Source organism: Phasianus colchicus, chromosome 1 (genome assembly GCF_987193195.1).
Source record: "Phasianus colchicus chromosome 1, bPhaCol1.hap1.1, whole genome shotgun sequence".
Lineage (NCBI taxonomy): Eukaryota > Metazoa > Chordata > Aves > Galliformes > Phasianidae > Phasianus > Phasianus colchicus.
The window spans coordinates 43,404,843-43,426,436 of NC_143436.1; the positions used below are offsets into that span (position 1 = coordinate 43,404,843).

The window sequence follows — 21,594 nt, forward strand, 5'->3', positions numbered from 1 at the left end:
ATTTTTAATATAACAGTTAACACAATACTAAACATTGTAACTGGATAGATAGATAAAAAAAAAGAAAACATGCTATGAAATAAGATCATGTTAAAGATATATTTAAATAGAACTTCAAATCAGCTGCACTTCATACATGGTTTCATATCATATCATTTTTTGTAGGGAGTATAATCAGTATAATTTTAGTTAAGTTTGGATTCTCTGACTGCTGAAATCATTGAAAATGGCATGTAAACATCAAAAAGAGAAAGATAAAGTTTTTACTACATTGAGATGTGGTACTGAGGGAATACATAAGCCAGCAGCAACAGTAATCTTTTGGGTAATAAGAAAGGATTTTGAAGATTAAACCTTGAAATTGAGCAATATCACATTCATTTTTAAGAAGGGAAGAAAGGATGATGTAGGGAACTATGAAACTGTCAGCCTTACACCTGGGATAGGAAAGATCATGGAGCAGATCCTCCTGGAATCTATACTAAGGCACATGGAAGAGGGGGGTGGAATACAAGACAACCAGTGTAACTGTCATGGTTTTGTGATTTTTGGTTTTCGGTATTCCACATCATAACATCATGTGGGGCACTGGGAGTTTAACTGTTAATGCTCAAGTTCTGGGTACCTGCGTGGAAGAGAAGAATTACATTCCCCAGGAGACTTTGTGGTCACAGAGAGTCTCGAGATATAACTCCTGGCAAGGTCACCTGATGCTACTCTTCTTCACCTGCTTTTCGTGGGCTCTCCTCCCGTCTCCCTGCTGCTCAACTGGACTGTGCATCTCACCTCAGCGTTGTGGTGAGGCCTATCCACCTTTCAGACATTCTCTCTCTCATTATATTTCATTTTATTAGCTTCAATTCTAATTATATTGTATTATGGTGTGTTATCTTGCATTCCGATACTATATTTAGTAAATTAGTTTGTTTCTCCTCAGATCGTTGCTGCTGTTTTTAATTATTTTGGGGTCCTCTGTTCCCTTTTTCCAGAGGCATGGATTTAGCAAAATCCCTCTGCCCCGCTAGTCATGGAACTGGGCCAAAGCAGCCCATAAACCGTTGACAGTAACTTCACCAAGGGCAGGTATTGCCTGACCAACTTAGTGGCCTTCTGTGATGCATCAATGGACAACAGAAAAAACACTGATGACATCTATCTGGATGTCCCCCATAACATCCTTCCTTTCAAATTGAAAAGATTTAGTTTCGGTGGGTGGACTTATGATAAACAAGGAGTAGGTTGCAAGATCATAACCAGAGAGTGGTGGTCTATTTATCAAAGTCCAAATGGGGATCAGTGATGAGTGGGGTCCTTCAGGGTTAGCACTGGAACTAATATTCTTTAATACAACAGTGGATACTAGTAAGTTTTCAGATAATAAGCTACGTAGTGCAATCAATATGCCTGAGGGGTTTTTTTTTTGTGATAAGGGGAATGAAGCGCTGCCACAGGTTTCCCAGAGAGATGGTAGATGTCCCATCCTTGGAGACATTCAAGGTCAGGCTGGACAGGGCTCTGAGCAACCTGATCTAGCTGTAGGTTGTCCCATTCATTGCAGGGGAGTTGGACCGGATGACATTTGAATGTTCCTTCCAATTCAAATGATTCTATGATTATAAGTTTGAGAGCAAAAATAAGGATATTAAAATTTCTAAAGGTAAGAGATGAGTATTCAAACATGCCTTGCACTTCATAAAATTGAGTTTTTATACTTTGTATAAATTATATAAACTTTCTCATAGCATTCCACATATATCATCTTGACAAACTGCACATTTTCTCACTGTTTAAGAATGAAAGTGTCTATTTGGGCCAAAAGATCGATAAGAAATATTTTGTTTTCCTTAAAAAAATGAACATTCTTTGGAAATTTCAGAACAGGTTTAGGCCTGTTTGACCCCAATGCTGACAATGTACCCAAGGATAACCAGGAGCTATTGAAGATAATACTTCTCCTCCTGATGATAGGCCTCCTGCAGACAGTAATTGTCAACCCACATCTGTGCTTGACTCAAAACAGGGTCTGAGCAGTCAGGATCTGAAATATGGCAGGGAAGAAAATTTTAGCCTGCCTAACACTTAGAGTCAATTTAAACTTGACTTGACCTATATCATCAACTCAGCAGGTATCAGCTGTTTGGCCAGCTGATTCCCTCACAACATATCCCATTTTATTTTGTAGTGCTGTTACGACATTAGTGCAAGTCAGAATTGCTGGTGTCCTTTATAGCTGACAGAGCAGATAGAATCCAGGAATTACACCTTAAAAATGTATCTGTAGTGCATTAAAAATGCTCATACATTACTGATCGTTTTGAAGTTACCTGCAGTACTGTTTTGTTAGCATGCTTTAATTAATGTTATTTTGAGTTCTGAAATAAGATTCTCAGAACTCCTTGACAGAGACAGATACCCTGACCCAAAACTTACTTTTTGTTGGAGGTAGCATTCTACATCCCAGACTTTTCTTTACAGAGAGCAGGAATTCATTACAGCACTGGTGAACTATTCTGGGAGTAACAGAACCAAGATAGTGGTTTTCTACAGATACATGTCTCACAGCAACTTCTTCAATGTATAAAATGATCTAACATTTTTATAGCTGAAGTGTTCACAGTATCTCACATATGATACTCAGGAAGAAGAAAAAAAAAACACTGAGATCTCTCCCCTCTATTTTCACGGGGCTTGGGGAAACTCCCACTATTCTGTGAAAAATCTGTGACATTACATAAACAAGTGATTGTCACTTAATCTCAGTCTAAAAAAATCATCTCGCTGTGCTTTAAGGCCTGATGCTTTAAGAAATAGCACTTTTACAAATTCAGAAAGCTCCACCTGAAAGAAAAAAAAAAGAACCAAATACATTGAAATCCCTTAAGATTTATTTTTAAAAATGTGCAAAGTAGTGATCATGCTGCATTGGAAAAACATTATATGTTTAAAGTGAAGCCAAATTAAAACCATGCAATGAGATAAAAGGGTAGCAATGTTAATGAGTACAAATCAGGAGGTATAAATTTTACAAACTGAATTGGTAGGGCAGGCAAAGCAACAGAAGAAAAAAAAAATCACGGAAACCATGTAACAGTGTGAGGAGAGTTATTTTGAATGCACATTAAAATAACAGTAAAACTGATTCAAAAAAAAAAAGTATGTATTTCTCATAAAGAAAGCAGATAAAACCAGGAAACACTATTTCTGTTATATGCTGGGAAGAAGATGAAGGGAAAGCCAAATCATCTATTATTGAGTCATTAAAAAAAGAAAAAGACTATACAAGAATATTTCATCACTGTAGCCCAAGCCAGGATCATCTCTATATGTAAAATACCTACACAATTCTGGACACTCCTTCCTGTACTTCACAACTAAAATTAAATTTTCAATATCTTTGTCTTTGTAAAATACAAGCTTATGATCTAAGTATCCTTAAAACTAATTAATTTATCTGAATACTTCTTACTTTCTTACTTCTGGATGCAGAGACCATTTTGCCTGTTTAAATAGAAACAAATAGAAACTGTTTACTCCAGTTTCTATTTATTTAGCTCGTTTTATAAAATTTCAGTAAAATGAGCATTATACATAAAATTACTATAATAGGTGGACTGGGACAATTACTATACATTATCCTGCTATAATATGTAGACTGGGATAATTATTATAGCTTTCCTTTTTGTGCCATCTGGAGGTCATCTTTCTCAATATTTTTCTAAGAAATATTTCTCCAGTAAGCTAATTTACATTATCTGTAATGCTTTTACAGCTATAGCTCTCAACAACAGTTAATCTTATTATGGGTATTTCATATCACAACCTCTTTAGAATATGATCTGCAGTGACCCTGAAACTCATAGAGTTTAAGAGAAGTAAGACTGACAGTGGAATTACAAACCTGAACTTTAGAAAAGCAAATTTTAGCCTTCTCAAGGCCCTGGTTAGCAGCATCCCACATGAAAGTACCTCAAAAGACAAAATGGCACAAGAGAGCTAGTTGATTTTCAAATACAGGCTTCTAGAGCACAAAGATGGTCCTTTCCAGTGTGCAGGAAGGAAAACATGGATAAACGGAGCTCTTGCTTAAATGTAGAACAGAAATACATAGAAAGTGGATGCAGTACAAAGACATTGCCTACACATCTAGGCATGGAGTTAGGAAAGCCAAACTTCAGCTGGAAGTAAAAGTAATAAGAGACAACTATAAAAGCAAAACAAAATGTGTGTACTGCAGTAGCAAAAGAAGAGCTAAGAGAAATGTCAAAGAATCCAATACTATTTAATCTATTTGGATGTGCTCATGTCCAAGGTATCAGATAGTATGCATCCAAGGGTGTTTGAGGAGCTGGGCAATGTAACTGCAAGTCCACTTTCTACCACCTTTAAAAGGTGACAGTAAGGAAAGTTTCCTATTATTGGAAAGAAGTAAAGACCACAACCATCTTCAAGTTAAACAAAAATGGCAATCCATCTTAGGTCAGACGGAGGTTTTGGTCTGCAGGAATTCTATGGAAGAAATTTTCCTAAATGCCATTTCTTAACAAATGAAAGACAAAGTGGCTGAGAAGCCACTATGGATATGTATAGATAGGACCAGGGGCACTTTTACACAGTTTGCATTTCACAATGCGGGGAATCAGTACATTGTAGGGCAGAGCTGCACTTTGGAGCAGTTTGAACAGGCTAGAGAAACATGTTGACCAGAACCTCAAACACTGAATTCAATCAAGCCTGAAGTGCAGCAGATGGCAGGAGCTATTCCCTGCACTGCTATAAACTGGAGGCTGACTGACACTTATATTTTGTTAATTACTGCAATCAATAGAAGTTCACAACAGCATTGTAGCTGAGATCATAACTTTGTTGGAAATGTAATCCAGTTTGTAGTACCCTTTTATACAGAAGGACAAATTCTTTTTGGCACCAATTGCTTTGGAAATTCAAAAGTACTACTTGAATAACTTAATATTGATCTAGATTTCTGGAAGTTATTTGTCTGCTACTCTATGAAGTGAGAGCAGTGCTCCTGAGTATTTTAATTTCTGTAGCATATTAAATAGTTTACTGCAGTTGAATTTTTAATGCAGTATACTAAATCATACTTCTTAAGTACTAATCATACTTAAGATTGTAAATGGAAAGGTTATCCAATCTGGAGGAGACAGTCCTCTCTCTCAAACAGATCATAATTTGAATTTGATATGGCAAGAGGAGAATATTAAAAGAAAGAAAAACCAAGATTGGAGGGAAAGATGATCCTCAAAATAAAGGTAGAAAGTGCCTTCTGTTAATTTTATGTTTTACTAATTTGGCATATTACTAGGAAGTTTAGAAACATGTAGCAGTATTACCATCATAAATTCTACTTTCTTCTACCAGTGAAATTCTATTTCCCGTTGTATGTTTAAGTTAGTGAGAGCACTGTAACACCTTTACTCTTTTCTATGATTGGTGTAATAAGTTTTCAAAGGTGGTATTTGTAAAATTACACATGTAGAAGAAGATTGATAAATAGCAAATGTCTAACAGAAAAGTATTCTCTATTCACTTCATTGCTTTAAATCGTTGGCAGAATTATATAAGAATGTAGTAGCCCAGATGTCATTTCAATGACAGGATCATCTAAATTCAGTGGAAGTTTAATAGGCAACAGTTAGAGGAATTATTCTGCATTTAAGCTTGTATAGCTGGCAGCTGTACAAAGTAATAATTAGAAATGAATGGTAGCTTTAAGGAAAAGTTAACGTGAAGGAAAAAAAGATCATATGTGGAGTGTATGGATTCAACATCCGCAAGTAATTTAGAGGAAAACCTAGAAGAAGCTAAAAACCTACAGGATTTTTATAACGTTACTCTCCCTAAAGTTTACGTGTTTGAGGAGAAATTCAGCCAGATACCTGATGGGAGTTAAGCATGTAATTCTTTTTTGAATGCCAATTCTTTAAAAATCAGCTCAGAGGATTAGAATGCTCAAGGCTATTTAGAGTGGACCATTAAAATGAAAATCCATACCTGAGAGAAACCATTTCTTCACAGATAATATACTTTGCTGATGCAGAGTCTTCTAGAAACATATCCTATGATTCTTCTGGTATTAATTATTCCAGTTCCTTCCCAATAAACTGTAAAAAAAAAACATGTCAGTATTTCTAGACACTGACAGAAGACGACAAGAACTAAAGTAATTTAGATTGCTTTATCACTAGCAGGACTGAGTTACTCACACAAAACATTCATCCAAGTGTTAGTCACTCTACACATCTCTGATGGAATTTCTGCATGTTAAAATTCAGATTATTTGCCTTTGCATAAGACTAGTTTATCTTACAGACTAGCATTGCAAGTGCAAATACTGGCTAAATTGTTCACCCTTTAAGTTCTTATCACTAATATTATTTCATAAATCATTGAATACAAAACCTTAACATCCAGGTCAAAATAGAGCTGACAATTTAGATTGTTTTATCAGCTGAAATGTGTGCACGTATACATGCGTGTGCAAAGTGAATGACATATTTTACAAGAAATGAACTATGTTTAAGCAAATATTTTTGTAAAAACTGCAAGCATAAGCATATTTTAGCGTTAAATATATACATACCTATCAGGCAGGCTATTGCCTTAAGCCAGCTGCTGGCCAGACACCTCAAGTTGTACCTAACATCATACAGCATCCAAGTTAATTAACCCACTATGTGCATATGGATAAGAGCAGGCTGACTTGCAGTAGGGCCAGACTGATCTTGTTTTATTCCTTGGAAATAGTTTTGTAGGTTAAGAGAGAAGATGCTGTGCTCAAAAACAGTGACTACTTCTGACATGTATTGAACTTGATCTCCCCAAAATACCAAAGATTGCACATAGGTTAATGTTGTGTAAACGACATGCTGCACTGAAATCAAGAAACTGGGACAACATGAAAGATTGTCATTTAAGAGGGTCACCACATGAAAACAAGAAGAGCTGAAAGTAAATTTTCCCAAGTGCAAGTATAGTTATGTTTAGAGAAAATAGAAAAGAAACTGAAAGAAAAAATAAGAAAACTGAGATCTCTTTGCATTAAAGCATCATATTTAAATATAAAGGCTTCATCAAGTTGCAATATTCTAGTGCTTCTCTACATACAAGCATCTTCCTAGGATATCATAATGTATATTTCAGTTCCAACATTCACCTTTAGAGATAGAATTTGAATTCATTCCCCTTTTTGTTTCAAAATGTTATCATAATAAGCCTCAAGTTGGTAAATGTTTTTCTGCAAATAATGAAAAGGTACACACTACTCTGAACCCACTGAACTTAAGGCTTTTCTGTCTCCTGTTCTTCTCCACTTCCATTGTGATCTGTTAAACAAGAGCTACAATTGAAGCAGTTACCATGCAAGGTGAAGACCAAGTTTCAAGTATATAGTATTTGGGAATCTGTTGTTTACCTCAGTTGTTTTGATCCTGTATATGATTCTCCGAACTCTGTAATGATGATACAAATGCCTCTGTCAACATATACACATGAAGAAGAGAAAAATATGACTGGCCAATGCACCGTGGTTTTGAAGTACAATCTTATATTACCTACAAACTGCATTTGCTTCTCAATATACTCGTAATTTCTTTAAAGAATAATATATATTTTTAAAAAAAGTTAATATTCAAAACCGGACTCAATTGTGGAGATAACTGAATGACTAAATTATTCTATTTAACTAATTTCTGTAACCTTAAGTTTGTTCTTCTACATCAAAAACTGGTGCATTTCTTTAAACTCTTCATTTTTCCTCCTTCAAGAATGGCACTTCCCCACTTAAAAAACTTTTTTCAAGTTTAATATTCCAGTCACCGCAGCTCTCTCAACCTCTAAATGTTAGAATGAATTGCAGAAAAAAGAAATTCACAAAACCCTGAAAATTAAGTTAATTTATATAAACTAATTTACATGATTCATAGGGGAAAATGTTCTTTATTAGCTTCTTTACTGACAGAAGAAATGCCTCATTAATTTTAAACATCAATCTGAAAATCCTATCCTTGTCAGATAGAATAATGACTGACATTACAGAGAGTACAACAAACTGCGCAGAAAATACAGTCATTCATTATTCACTATCATGTGAATTTACATTCCTGTGTATAAAAATACATGCTTATTGGTACTGTGAAAGCTTTGAAAACCTTATGATTAACCATTGTGCACATAAGGAGAGAAATGAGGGAGAACTTGGATTCAGAAACTCTTACAAGTATGCATAAAATACAGATTGTTATATATCTTTAAAGTAATTGGTTCTGTCATGTCATTGCTCTCCTTTGGTCCACACATTCTAGTCATAGAATACCCCAAGCTGGAAGGGATCCACAAGGATCATCGAGTCCAACTCCTGGCTCCACACAGGACCATCCTGTGCCTAAGAGCATTGTCCAAATTCCTCTTGGACTCTAGCAGACCTGGAACTATAACCTTTTCCCTAGAGAGCCTGTTCCAGTGAATAAATAACTGATTAAACTATCTCATTAACTGTCATTAAGACTAAACTATTTGCTAATCAATGGAAATTTACATTTTACACAGTTTTTTTATGTTTGTTTTTGTTTTTTTTACAGCAATGCTGATGTTCATAAATTTATTCAAGGAATGCTAGCCAGAATAAAAACTGATCCAGGTAAAGACCTCCTGTTATTAAATCTCAACATCTGCTTTTAGAGTAGATATTACTAATTTAACTGCAAGACTCTAGACCCACTTATTTCCTCTTAAAAACTGACACAGACTTCATAATATTATCTGATGTATGTTGTTGTAGTAGAATGGAAATTCATTCCTTTTTCATTATCATTTTGCCACATTCTGATTACCCCATGAACAAGAGTTTGTTTTTGTCCAATCAGCTTAACTCAAAACCTGTGCTGTGGTTTTAGCAAACTTGCAATGTAGGACTTTAGTGGATACGCTAAATAATATTGAACAAGCAATGATTGTTTTTCTTCATTCAACAGTAAGGTACTATCATTGGGCTAGTACTTAGCTATAGATACCATACCATTGGGCTAGGTAAAATCAAAATCAATCAGAATATGAAGTTCCCACTGGCACCATTTATAACAATACAGGAAACTCCCCTATCAGCTAGCACTTATTTCACAAATAAACCAGATCATTACTTTACAGAGAGCAATCTGGTTGGTCAGGCTTGATTTATCCTTGGACAAGTGGGAATGGTTTTAAACTGAAGGAGGAGAGATTTAAAGAAGATGTCAGGGGGAAATTATTCACTGAGAGGGTGGTGAGGTGCCAGAACAGGCTGCTCAAAGAGGATTTTTCATCCCTGGAGGTGTTCAATGCCAGCTTAGGTGGGACCCTAGGCACCCTGATCTGATGCCTGATCTTGCAGCTGGAAACTGGCCCAGAGAAGGGGGGTTAGATCATGATGATGTGTAAAGTCTCTGCTAACCCAAGACACTATGACTTTTGACACCTTTTTCTTGTCTATGGAAATTACTCATATATGACAGCAATGCTACTTGATATTACTTTTATCAACCTGCATCTAGCTTTCCCATGTAATTTCTAAAATCTGGTCACTTCAGAGGTACATACTTTCCCCAGTATACACAGCATAGGAATATCAGGAACATCCTGACTGCACTTCTGATAAACAGTTTAAATAGGTAACTGAATGAAGGGAAGGTGTGAAATCAAAAATATTTTCATAATATATACAGATGTCAGCTAGGCAAGTTGTTTTGAAGATATCATCTATGTAAATGGATATATTAAAAAAAGAAAGAAAAAGGCTTTCAATATATCTGTAAAAGCACACCCCCACAACACCTTCTTGTAGTCCCTTTGAAGACTTGCTCATCTTATCTAACATTAGAAGTCACACTGTGTTACTTGATGTATTACAAGTTAAGTAGAAGGCAAAAAATATCAGAGGATTATAAAAACGATTGAAATCTTGTATATGTGAAAACAGTAATTCTCAGAGAAGTAAAAAAATAACAAAAAGTAAAGTAAGGTTTAAGGGAAAAAAATGAAGTAATGTTTTGAGGTATATTATAGAGTTATTTTGAAGTCTCTCCTTTCCAATAGCCATGTTAAATTTGCTATTCATACAGTATGAGTCCTTCTTTTTGTCTTGACTCAACAGCTATTCATTTATAAATTTATACATAAAAATAATAAAGACATCAGCCAGTAATTTAATTTATACAAAGAAAGATCACACATGAAAAGATTTCTAACTACTGATAACCTGTAAATTGTTAGCAGCTCAGTAATCCTTCTCTATTGTTCTATCAAGGCTCGTTATCACTTTTTGATAGATGTAACATTTAATATCTAACAGCTAAGGTCTATTCAAATAAACTCTTACTCCTGCTACTGATCTCTCATGTTCCGCAAGTAAAACCTGCTACCAGGATATATAATGTACATAAGTTTGAGAGAAAAAGAAGTGTACCTGGACATACAAGAAGAGAATGGGAACAAAAAGGATTCAGAGGAAACTTTATATTTAAACATTCACATTCATCCATCTCATAATAGGAAGGAACATTCCTCAGTTTATCAGTATTTTCCCTGTATTGGAAGGCTCAAAACCAGGTGCATTACTCTATAAGTGTGACCCAACAATTCCAATTACGTGCAATGGTATTTCCCATAATGAAGAAGAGTGTAGCATGTTTTTATAGTATCAAAGAAATTTTAGAAGTCAAGCAAACATCTGGTATTCAGAAACCAACCTCCTCTTTCTCATTTCCTAAAAGACTCACAACTTATAATAATGTGTTCTATATTAATTACTTCTTTCAAGAACACAGTGCTGACACCAGAAGTATTCCTCTAGTGCCCAAATTCACAACAACAGACAGCAACAGTAGTTGCAATAGTTGTGTATGGAATACACATCAGCAATTCTAAATGGATATAAAGCACTGCATTTCACAATTTAGTACATACTTTGAACTCATTTCACAGGAATTGGAGCATCTCTTAAGTGATGAAATCAGTAGGTTCCACAAATTCTGTTAAAATATGTTCACTACCTAGAGACAAAAGTGAGAGCAGTTCTTGCTCAACTTTCTTTTCTTGTATTTCAACTTTCTCAGATATATTAAAGTAAAAATAACATATGGCATATTCTACAAATATCTTGATATTCAGCTTATGATGAAGCAAGTACAGAAATCTCCAAGCTGAAAAGACTTTTTAAATAAGTGAAATGCTTTTTCTCAAAACTAAAACTTACAACAAAATGAATCTTGGCAACTATATTTAACTACTGGAGTCTAAACACATTAAAGCAAATCATCCAAATTTCTAATGCACTTAAAAATTTCTAGCACTTAAAAAAAATAAACAACCACATAATCAACTTTTCAATAGCGCATGAAAAAGAAAATAGATCTCAACTGCACTAAAGTAAAAAAGCAAATGTATAGTAAAACTTTGAAACTAAAAATTACCTCAGCTCTCCTTTGAAATCAAATCCCTCAAGGAAGACTACACAAGTGATCTGCTCACACACAGAAGGTTTATTGGGGAAAAAAATAAAATTTCCCAGATCAAAACTACTTCACATATAAAACACTTCATCAAATTTGAACACGAGATTTAAGAAACATTAGAAAAGAGAGAAAGACACAGAACAAGAGAGGATGACAGAAAGAGATAAAAGAATGAAATAGAAGCAACAGAGAGGCAATGGAGAGTAAGAGAGTGAGGCAGGCAGCTTGAGAGACTGATGATGAAGGGACAGCTGAGAGAAAACTAGCTAAGCTGCGGTGATGGATACACATGGGTCGTTGCTGGGACTGCATCCATGCATAAATCCTTGTCCTATATAGTTCCATGCAGTTAATTATATGTGCCAAGGGAATTGTTGAAAAACAAAAGCTTAGAAAAACAGGACAGTCTTTAGACAACAAGAAAACTACTTCCTACTTGCTATTCGTGATAAACCATCATCTCTGCTAAAAGTAATGAGGAAGTTAATTAAGTTGGATTCAAACACTAGAATAAACTGATAGCAAATGATTTATTGGGCTTATGTGGCAAGGTTCTGGTAGAAAAGGGACTTAAGGGATGGTCTCTGAGGGCAGCAGCCATGCTATGATAGATCAGAGCCAGCTCCAGCTACTCCAAAGGGTCCCACCACTGTGAGAGCTGAGCCATGAGTGATGCTGGATGTGCTCTGGAAGAGCAGATTTAAGAGAAGGAATAACTGCTGCACTTCAGCAGCTGGGAGAGAGAAGGTAAAAAATGTGAGAAAAACAGTTGTGCAGCCACCAAGGTCAGTGCTGGAAGAGGGTAGGAAGAGCTCCAGGCACAGAGCAGAGGCTCCCTGCAGCCCAGGATAGGCCCCTGGTGGAGCAGGATGTCCCCCTGCAACCCACAGGCACCATGCATAGCAGATCCCCATGTGCCGCCATAGAGGAGACCATGATGCAGCATAGGATTGAGGCCTGAAAGGGCCGCAGCCAATTAAGAGCTCCCACAGGGGTACCCTGGGCCCAAGCTGCAATTCGAGGGAAGGACACTGTAGCGGGGCAGGAGGGCTGGGAGAGCTGCCACCAATGGGGACTTGTGTGGAGCACTGCCTGAAGGGCGGGCCCTTGTAAGAAATTATTCTTTTACATCATTGTCTCAAAGCTTGCTGGGGACAAGGATGGACAAGTTCAAGCAAGTCCTGGGCAAGGGTTGAGAAATACTTTGTCTGAGGGACACAGATGGACAAGGCCAGGGACAAGAGAGAGAGATAAGCCACAGATTAATGGCCAGGAAGCAATCTTGTGTGTGGGCTTATCTCGAGGAAGATGGCCATCTCAGGAGGTGCTGCACATGGCTCTTACCCAAGCACCCAGGAATGCCACACTGGAAGAAGGAGGATAAAAAGGGGACCTACAACCATGAGGTTAGGTTTTCTGGCAACACATTCCTCATGAAGAAGTGGTTTCTGACATTAAAAGCCTCACGACCTGCCTCTCTCCCTCCTGGACTTGCTCTGCACTCTACCAGCACGCTGAAGAAGAAGAAGAAAGGTGTCTGCCATTAGATCCCTCACTACGGAATTCCTGCATGCTGATGGACTCTCCTGGGCCTGCTACCTGAGTCCTGCTGCTTCCTCCCAAACTGGCTCTGCAACTTCTTTCTGCTACCTGCTTGCTGCCCAAGGCCAGCTATGCTGCTTGCTGCTCTCCCCCTGCACTTTTGCTTCAGACCTTTGAAATGGCATGCAATGGGACCGCTACTGGATCCTGGTGGTGACTATCCCTGCTTTACACAATTCTTGCTTATTTCCTCTTTTCTATCATCCTCCTTCCCTTCCCTGTCACCTTAATTCGTAATAGTCACCGTCCTTCCCTTCCCAGTCTCCCTGATTAGCTTTATAATAAACTGGTCAGACCAGCATTTGAACCGTTGTTTCTTAATCTCATGCCAGTTGTACATATATTAAAAAGAATCTCCTCTCCCTCCTATAAATTGGAGCGACACAGCCCTGCGCTACACACCTGTGATGGGGCTGTGCTTGGAGAGCTTCAGCCTGTGGGAAGCCCACAGAGGGGTCACTTCATGAAGGACAGCATCCCATGGGAGGGACCCCACACTGGGTAGAGAGTGACCATGAAGGAGCAGCAGAGATGGACAGTTGCAGACTGACTGCAGTCACCATTCCCTTGAACTGCTCAGTGGATCTAGAAAAATGTGCCTGAAAGAAATGTGGTTTTAGTTTGCTTAATTTCTCACTGCTCTGCTCTTATGAATAGGCAATAAATTATATTGCTTGCCTTGTGCTGAGTCCATTTTGCCTATAATGGCAATTAGTGGACATGGTTTTATGATTTTCAGTTGTTGGTATTCTACATCATGTAGCGTACTAGAACTTAAAGGGTTAATGCTCAAGTTCTGGGTACGTGTCTGGAAGAGAAGAACAACTACATACACCACGGGGCTTTGTGGTCAGAGAGGAGAGATAACCCCTGGTAAGGTCACCTGATGTGCTCTTCATCCTCCTGCTGCTCAACTGGTCCATCAGTGCCCAACAATAAATCCAATAGTTAAGGAGAAACAAAACAATTATAAGTGCTCAGAAAATAAAGATCACAGAATCATACAATGGTTTGGGTTGAAAGGGACCTTTAAGATCATCTAGTTCTAGCCCCTGCCATAGGCAGGGACACTTCCTTGTAGAATAGGTTGCTCAAAGCCTTGAATTCTTCCAGGGAGGGGGCATTGACAAAGAAATCACAAATATATTCTTTGAAAAGGGTATAAGTCTTCTTAGGGTTTCGTTTCTAAAACATATTGTAGAAAGATTATGCTTTCAGGTAGACAAAATTGCTGTGCTTCTTAATCAAACTATTAGCACTCCTTGCTAAAATGGTATATATAATCTTAAAAAAAAAAAAGTAATTAAGGCAGCATGAGGAGAGGCTTTTTCACAATCATACTTGTCTGTTGCTTAAATATACTAATTTGTATCTCCCTTAAAATGCAAGAACTAATTTGGTGAATTATGTTACTGCAAGTACTAGACAGAGAACAGATAATCACTCCATGGTGATGTGTTTGTTATGAGATAATTCTAACTCCTCTCTTGTGGAATATGATTAACCACGTTTCATTTTCTCCCTGAAGACAGCAACCTAAGATACGTTCTCCATTGCTGCAAACTTGAGCCAGGTCATTACTCACTAAACACTTTAAATAATACCAGTCATCCTTGAGGAGAAATACACCACTAACACAAATAAATCTTGTGCACAGGATTTATTGTCCCGTGCAACATAAGAATTGCCAGAATTTAAAAAGAAGTGCCAGCATAACCATTATATTAGCTACTGTTTGACACTCCCTCAGAATATCCTAGCAATTGTAGGATTTAACAAAGATGGAGAATCAAAACATCTTCAGGAAAATTAGTTTATCACCAATTTTTTACTGCTTCCCTTCCATCTGAGTGTCCTCACTGTTGTCTTGTAGACCCTATATACAAGATTTTCTTTCCAAAAATAGTTCCCTGCTTTTGAAGTCTAAATACAATATTGTCAAAACTCGCAAAGTGACTTCTTCAGCTCCTCAAGTCTTTCTGCATACAATACAATAGTTTTAGCCTAGTCAGGAGCCCCACAGAGTTGTCAAAGAGTTTTAACATATTTCTATTCATTCTGAAGTCCAGAAGCAGAAAGCGTTAAGTAATCCCACCGAAACCACTTCAGAGATTACTCAGTTGGTCCACGTTCCCTCAAGGCTATCTAATTAAGTTGGTCCCAAGAGTTTCACCATCCAGAACGTCAACAGTTTACGGGCTGGTTCAGTTCCATGACTAGTGGGGCGGAGGGATCCACAGATCTGTGCCTCTGGCTGGAAAAGGGAAACAGGGGATCCCAAAATAATTGAAGACAGAGGCAACAATTTGAGGTGAAACAAACTAATTTACTAAATATAGTATCAGCAAATTATAATGAGAGAGAGAGAGAGAGAGAGAGTGTGCGAAAGGTGAGATGCTGAGGTGAGAAGTGCAGTCCAGTTGAGACGATGAAGAAAAGCAGACAGAGAAGCGCAGACGAAGAAGAGAATATCGGGTGACCTTGCTGGGAGTTATATCTCCTTGCTGACCGCAAAGCTCCCTGGGGAATGTAGTTCTTCTCCTCCAAATAGGCACCTGGAACTTGAGCATCAACAGTCAAACCCCCAGTGCATTACATGATGTTATGATGTGGAATACTGATAACCAAAAACCATAAAACCATGACACCAGTTCAACTGGCTCCATAGCCAAGCTGATTTATAAGCCTCTGTCCTGGACTTTTCAAGATGTTTTTGATCCAACGTTACTTCTTCCCTGAAATGCTTAACTGCATGTCAGTAGCCATGTAATAAAGCCCAGAACTTTTTCCAGATGTTTTCAAACAAATTGGAAAACAAATCCTTCATTAACCTTTACCTCCTCATTTCCAGAAAGTAGATTCCAGTTTTGGATTTATTTTTCTCTCCCTTTCTAAATGAATATTTATTTTCCAGATTATTTGCCCTTACTCCACAACTACCATTAATTTCCATAGCTTCTAGAGAAGTGACAGTTCCCAGAAAGTTTTACTTAAATCAGAAATGTACTTTTATAGGTTACTTTATAGGTTAAATTGCCTCTGAAGGAGCAATCACAAAATTAAATGTTACAAATATATAAAGATAAAAACATAAAAATTAAAAAATATTTTATGGACTTCCAAACTAGCTGTAAGGGTTCAATCACCAAATATGACATTTCATCCAGAAAATTAAAATATTATAAAGAGCACTGTTGAGAATTTAAAAAAAAACTGTATAATAAAATTATAAGTTACAATTTGTTTCAAACAATTTTATATGATTCACTGTTGACAGACATAGTCTAAGGTTTTTGGTATATTTCCCTTACATAGCTCTCTTTTCTTGTAGCTTCTATAAAAATTTATCTGGATATATATATAATTACATGCTTATGAAAGGCTTGGAAGCAATTACAAAGTTATCACAGATTTTTATATAGAAAATCTCATATTGAAACACAGTGAACATGAAGTGAAAAGGTAAAAAGAAATACAGCATGCAAAGTATAGTACAGTAATAACAGATATTATAAAAATTGCAAAATGTAATTAAAGCTACGCAAGTGAATGTAACTCTAACATGTATCTACAACAGTATATTTATGCAACTCATATTGAGCAAATGAATGTTTTCATAGTAACTATGTAGACAGATTGATTTGGGCACTGACTTGTGGAGTTCTGGAATTTGGTGGTACTTCAGAAAAAGGATAAAGTGATACCATCAGGCATAATTGGACCAGAAATAAACTTACCTACTCAGCTGGCAAAGTCATGAACAGCTGAGTTCAACAGCAATTTTTTTTTTTTTTTTTTTTTTTTTTTTAAATACTTATACTTCATTCTTGACTCCAGAGAGGATTCATTAAATAGAACATGAAGCAGTCTAACAACTGGTTATAAGTAATGGAAAGGGGAGAAAAAAGGAGGGAAACAGAATGAAAGTTTAAAAAAGGGTTTCATTAGTTGTAAAGTTCAGAACCTCACACATGGCTGAGCTGCAAATGAGCAACCAAGAAATGAGGGCTAACAAATTTTACAGTTCTGTCCACTTTTTAAGAGGAAAAATATGGAGTTCTATTAATGGATTTTCAGGAGCTGAGAATTTGGTTTACTCTTTAAACTTGTCTTTGCATATAAGGGTTGCAGTTTGAGAAAGCACAGACGAGATAGTTGAAGTCTCCCTTCTCCAACAGAAGTTTTCTTTCATTACTATCACAGATAACATTTTTTACCTAGAAGAAGTAATAGTTCAATCTCACATTTGGATCACTGTTTTCATTATTAGACTCATAACCAAACAATAATAGATATGCGCAGAATAAGGAGCAATCTGTTAGCTGACTGAAAGTGTTTTACCTGCTAATAAATGCATCTTCCTAAGATAAAATACAATAGTATATTGATTAAGAGATGTACTGAATGATTTTTTTTTTTTTTTAATTAGGAAACTCAGGTAGTTTCCTGTAAGCCTGCTTTTTGCAAATACTTTTATCCACTCTTCTGTGGTGGATTCCAACCTCCCATTTTCCAAAATCCTTTGGAACATTGTACAGATATCAGGACAAGGAGAGATTTATGAGCTACTGAAGCAATATGCCTGCCACACATTGAAAAGAAAAGAAAGCTATAAAACCTAAACACATGGTGTGTTATCATTAACTATCTCTTATGAGCAATAGTATATCCCTAGATCAAGAAAACAACAAAGAACCTTGCCACTTTTAAAAACTGAAATGTTTCTGCTCAGATATCAAAGTTGCATTTCATTTCCTTTCAGGTTCCAGCTCCACAGAAGCCAAAGTTATTGGCTTATCTTTACTTAATGCATGAACCAGTAAAACAGCCCACACATGGAATTCAAATCAGGCTGTCGGGAATACTAAGAAGTCAGACATAAGTAATATAAAATACTAACAGAGTAAAATTCTAAAGTGAAACTAAGAGCAGAGATAATCAAGGACCAGAATAGAAAACAATTATTTCTTCTGTCCCCCTTACAGTACAAATATTACGTACTTAGAAGGCCGTTAAACGCTTGTTTTACTGTTGGATTGTTTTGGCACTGCTCACAAATTTGTTACATAATTTTCTCTGTTGGAAGGATTGTCCCAGGACAGCAACTGAGAGCCAAAGGTGAGTTGTATGAAGGAAAATGAGCCAGCAAAAAGGCAGAGTCGGGAAAAGTACCTGTCTAGAAGGTCCCATGATAGCCTGAGAAGTTGTAGCAGAAGGGCTGCATGAGCATTCTCCTTAGCTGCCCTCACTCCACATTATAATTAAGCTGTAAGAGCTGCAGCAATACTACCATGTGCTGCTTATCTCTTCCTTTCTTATTCTTAAACGTGCAAGATTCTATAGTAGAACAGTCCAGTACTAGTTTGATGAAAATAGAAGAAATTCCCTTCGTAGATAAGTTGCCACTCTGTGCAACAAGCAAAAAAAGTCTATAAGGAAAGTTACACTTAGCTCTTCACGTACAAATTACAGAATGCAGGGTAAAGAATGAAGAACATCTTTATTGGAGACTGCAGTCAAACTCTCAACATATATACAGTCTAAAGCAATATTTAGTACAATGCATTTGGATGTAATCTGACTCCTATTTTATCTCATCTGTTAACTCTACTAAGCATACCAGTTAGATCCATTACAAAAGAAATCACATTCATTAATTCCCTGTTGTGGTCCAAGAGAATCAGAGCAACAGGGAATACCAATTAAAAGGTAGCGGTGAAGTAACAATAAAGTCAAGTCATACTTCAGCATCAGGAGGGAAATTAGGTCACTTGTATTCCCAAGATGCAGCTTCCTTTAAAGACTTAATATGCGGGTCAGTGGTCACCCAAAGAACAAAGTCCACAAAAAAAAAATGAAATGAAATGTAATAAAGTTTTCACTTCTAAAATTCTCGAATATAAAATATATTCAGGGAGATGGGTTATAGCCTGAAACCCAACACAAACTCTTCAGAAGATGCTTGTCTAGAAACAGTTCTTGTAGGATAAGAAATTTTTCTTTCAAAATTTTCTGTATAATATGGAGAAACAGAATGGATTTTAAATAAATAGCTAGTTTGCTCTAGCTGCTAGCACTATAATTTTGTTACATTTATCACGTGCTGACATTTTCATAGTACAGGAATGTGCAACCTGGGGGGCACATGCAGCCCAGCACAGTTTGCACTGCATCCCATGCCTCCTGCTGCTATATCATCATGGGGAGGGGGGGGGGGTGACATGCATACAGTGCTAACAAATAATATGGCATTGCGCCTAATTTGCAAGAAAACGTCAGCTTCCAAAGATTACAATTGGAAAAGACATTATACGCAGAAACATGATGCCAAATTCAATGCCTTTCAGGGAATACTTTGTAAAGGCAAAATAGCAGAACTGTATATTTTCTTGAGGTGACAGACTTTTTTTAGAAAGTTAAAACTCAAACTCTTTATAAAAGCCAGTTATTTGATAGCAAATCTGATTGCAAAAAAATAAAAACATCATTTCCTGATAGTGAGTTTGTTAAACAGTATATAGAAAGCAAGGCAGATATAATGTGTTTTGATTTAAAACAAAACATTTTCCCAAAATCAGTTTGTCTCAAGACTATAGCCAGATGAACTGAAGAAATAGCAGAAGTGATTGGGGAAAAAAAAAAGAGGAGATTAAAACTGCTGATTTCAAATTTTATGATGCTACAGATATGGCTCAACTTGCTATTTTCATTAGAAGTACTGATAATTAACGCAATATCACTGAAGAAATGGCTTTTATGGTGCCACTGAAAGACAAATTTCTTGAGTTGTATGAAGCAGTAAAAAAAAAAAAATGCATCATATTATAAAACAAGTACTTACAATACAAAATTTGTTTTACATTGTAAAAATGGAAGCAATTTTTCTTTTAATGTTTGTCAGCAAATCTGGTGTAGCTACTGATGGTGCCCCAGTGATGGTTGGTAAAAAAGAAAAAAAGAAACGTAAAATTAATAGAAGATGATGCAATTGCCACCAGTAACTCACATTTGACGAAATGTTACTACATCAGACATCAAGAAGTTTGTTGAATTAAATTCAACAAGACCAAGTGCCAAAACCCTCATTTAGTCACAACCACCCCAGGCAGTTCTACAGGCTTGAGGCAGAGTGGCTGGAAGACCTATGAGTATCGATCGAAGCTTGGTTGAATGTGAGCCAGCAGTGTATCCAGGTCAAGATAGCTAGCACATCCTGGCTAGTATCAGAAGTAGTACAGCCAGCAGGGAATCAATCTTCCTCTGTACTCAGTTCTGGTGAGGCCACACCTCAAGTACTGTGTTCAGTTTTGGGTCCCTCACTACAAGAAGGACATTGAAGCCCTGGAACATGTCCAGAGAAGGGCACCAAAGCTGGTGGGGATCTGGAACACAAGTCTTGCAAGGAGTGGCTGAGGGAGCTGGGATTGTTCAGTCTGGATAAGAGGAAGTTCAGGGAAGGGAGATTGTGGTGAGGTGGGAGCCTGCTTCTTTTCCCCTTGTAACTAGCAATAGGACCAAAAATGAAAAATTTGTTCCAGAATGTGAAGATTAAAGATGGCTCACAATAGCATTTTTGGTCAATTTGACTGCTCATTTAAATGTATTAAACATGTGTATTCAAGGTGAAAATCACTTTATCTGTGCTTTATTTCAGACAGAAACAGTGCTTGAAATGAAACTTAAATGATAGCAAGTTTAAGTTAAAGCAGATAATTTCATGCACTTTGATGCACTGGCTGAACACAGTCCTGTGAAGAGTGAAAAACATGCAGCCATGCTTTACGTTTTGATACAAGAATTCAAGAATGATCTTCAAGATTTCAAAAAAACTTTTTTCTTTTTTTTTTAATATTTGCAACTCAGTTTTCAGTCAACAAATATATTACTTGCACATTTTCACATGGAATGTATAGCGTTGCAATCAGACATTAACTCAAAGAAAAATTTGGCTATGTTTCTATATCAGACTTTCACACACCCTATCTTATCAGAGGAAAATATCCCTCACTTCACAGTCACACCTTATTCATATTATCACTTTTAGGTGGTATGTACATTTGTGAAAAATTGTCAAGGTTGAAGCACATGAAGAATAATGTTTCACCAAAAATCCATCAAACACCTCAAGAACTCACTAGGAATGGTAACTTGTCATCAAACCAGCCTGATTCATTTGTCTCACAAAAATAAGATCAGACATCCAACTAATTTTATGGCTTTTTTTTTTTTTAATTAAAACAGGAAAAAAAAGAACTACATTAAAAATAAAGTTAATAAAAGTAACAATTTATTATATATTTTATATGGGGCCCAAGGCAGTTCTCGTTCACTCAGTGGTCCAGGCAAGACAAAAGGCTGGACAACCATACCATAGTACAAAATATCGTAATAAACAATAGCTACTAATGTAGCTATTGTCACATGCAAGTTTGATACATATTCATCACTTAGTTTGCTACCCCTAACTGAAGTAATCTTATGGATATCG

General features: G+C 36.7%; 1 long non-coding RNA gene across 3 annotated transcripts in view; it reads right to left on the reverse strand.

Moving 5' to 3' along the window:
* Nucleotides 1-1,629: 1,629 nt before the first annotated feature.
* The window catches only part of LOC149919533 (uncharacterized), a 36,084-nt gene continuing 16,119 nt past the window's right edge, over nt 1,630-21,594 (reverse strand). Inside the window, exons 2-4 of one of the 3 annotated variants that reach the window (XR_016463640.1) lie at nt 6,013-6,122; nt 2,431-2,838; nt 1,630-2,038 (exon numbers count right to left, since the gene is read on the reverse strand). This is a non-coding gene — a long non-coding RNA (uncharacterized LOC149919533). The other 2 variants (XR_016463641.1, XR_016463639.1) reach the window with 2 other exon arrangements.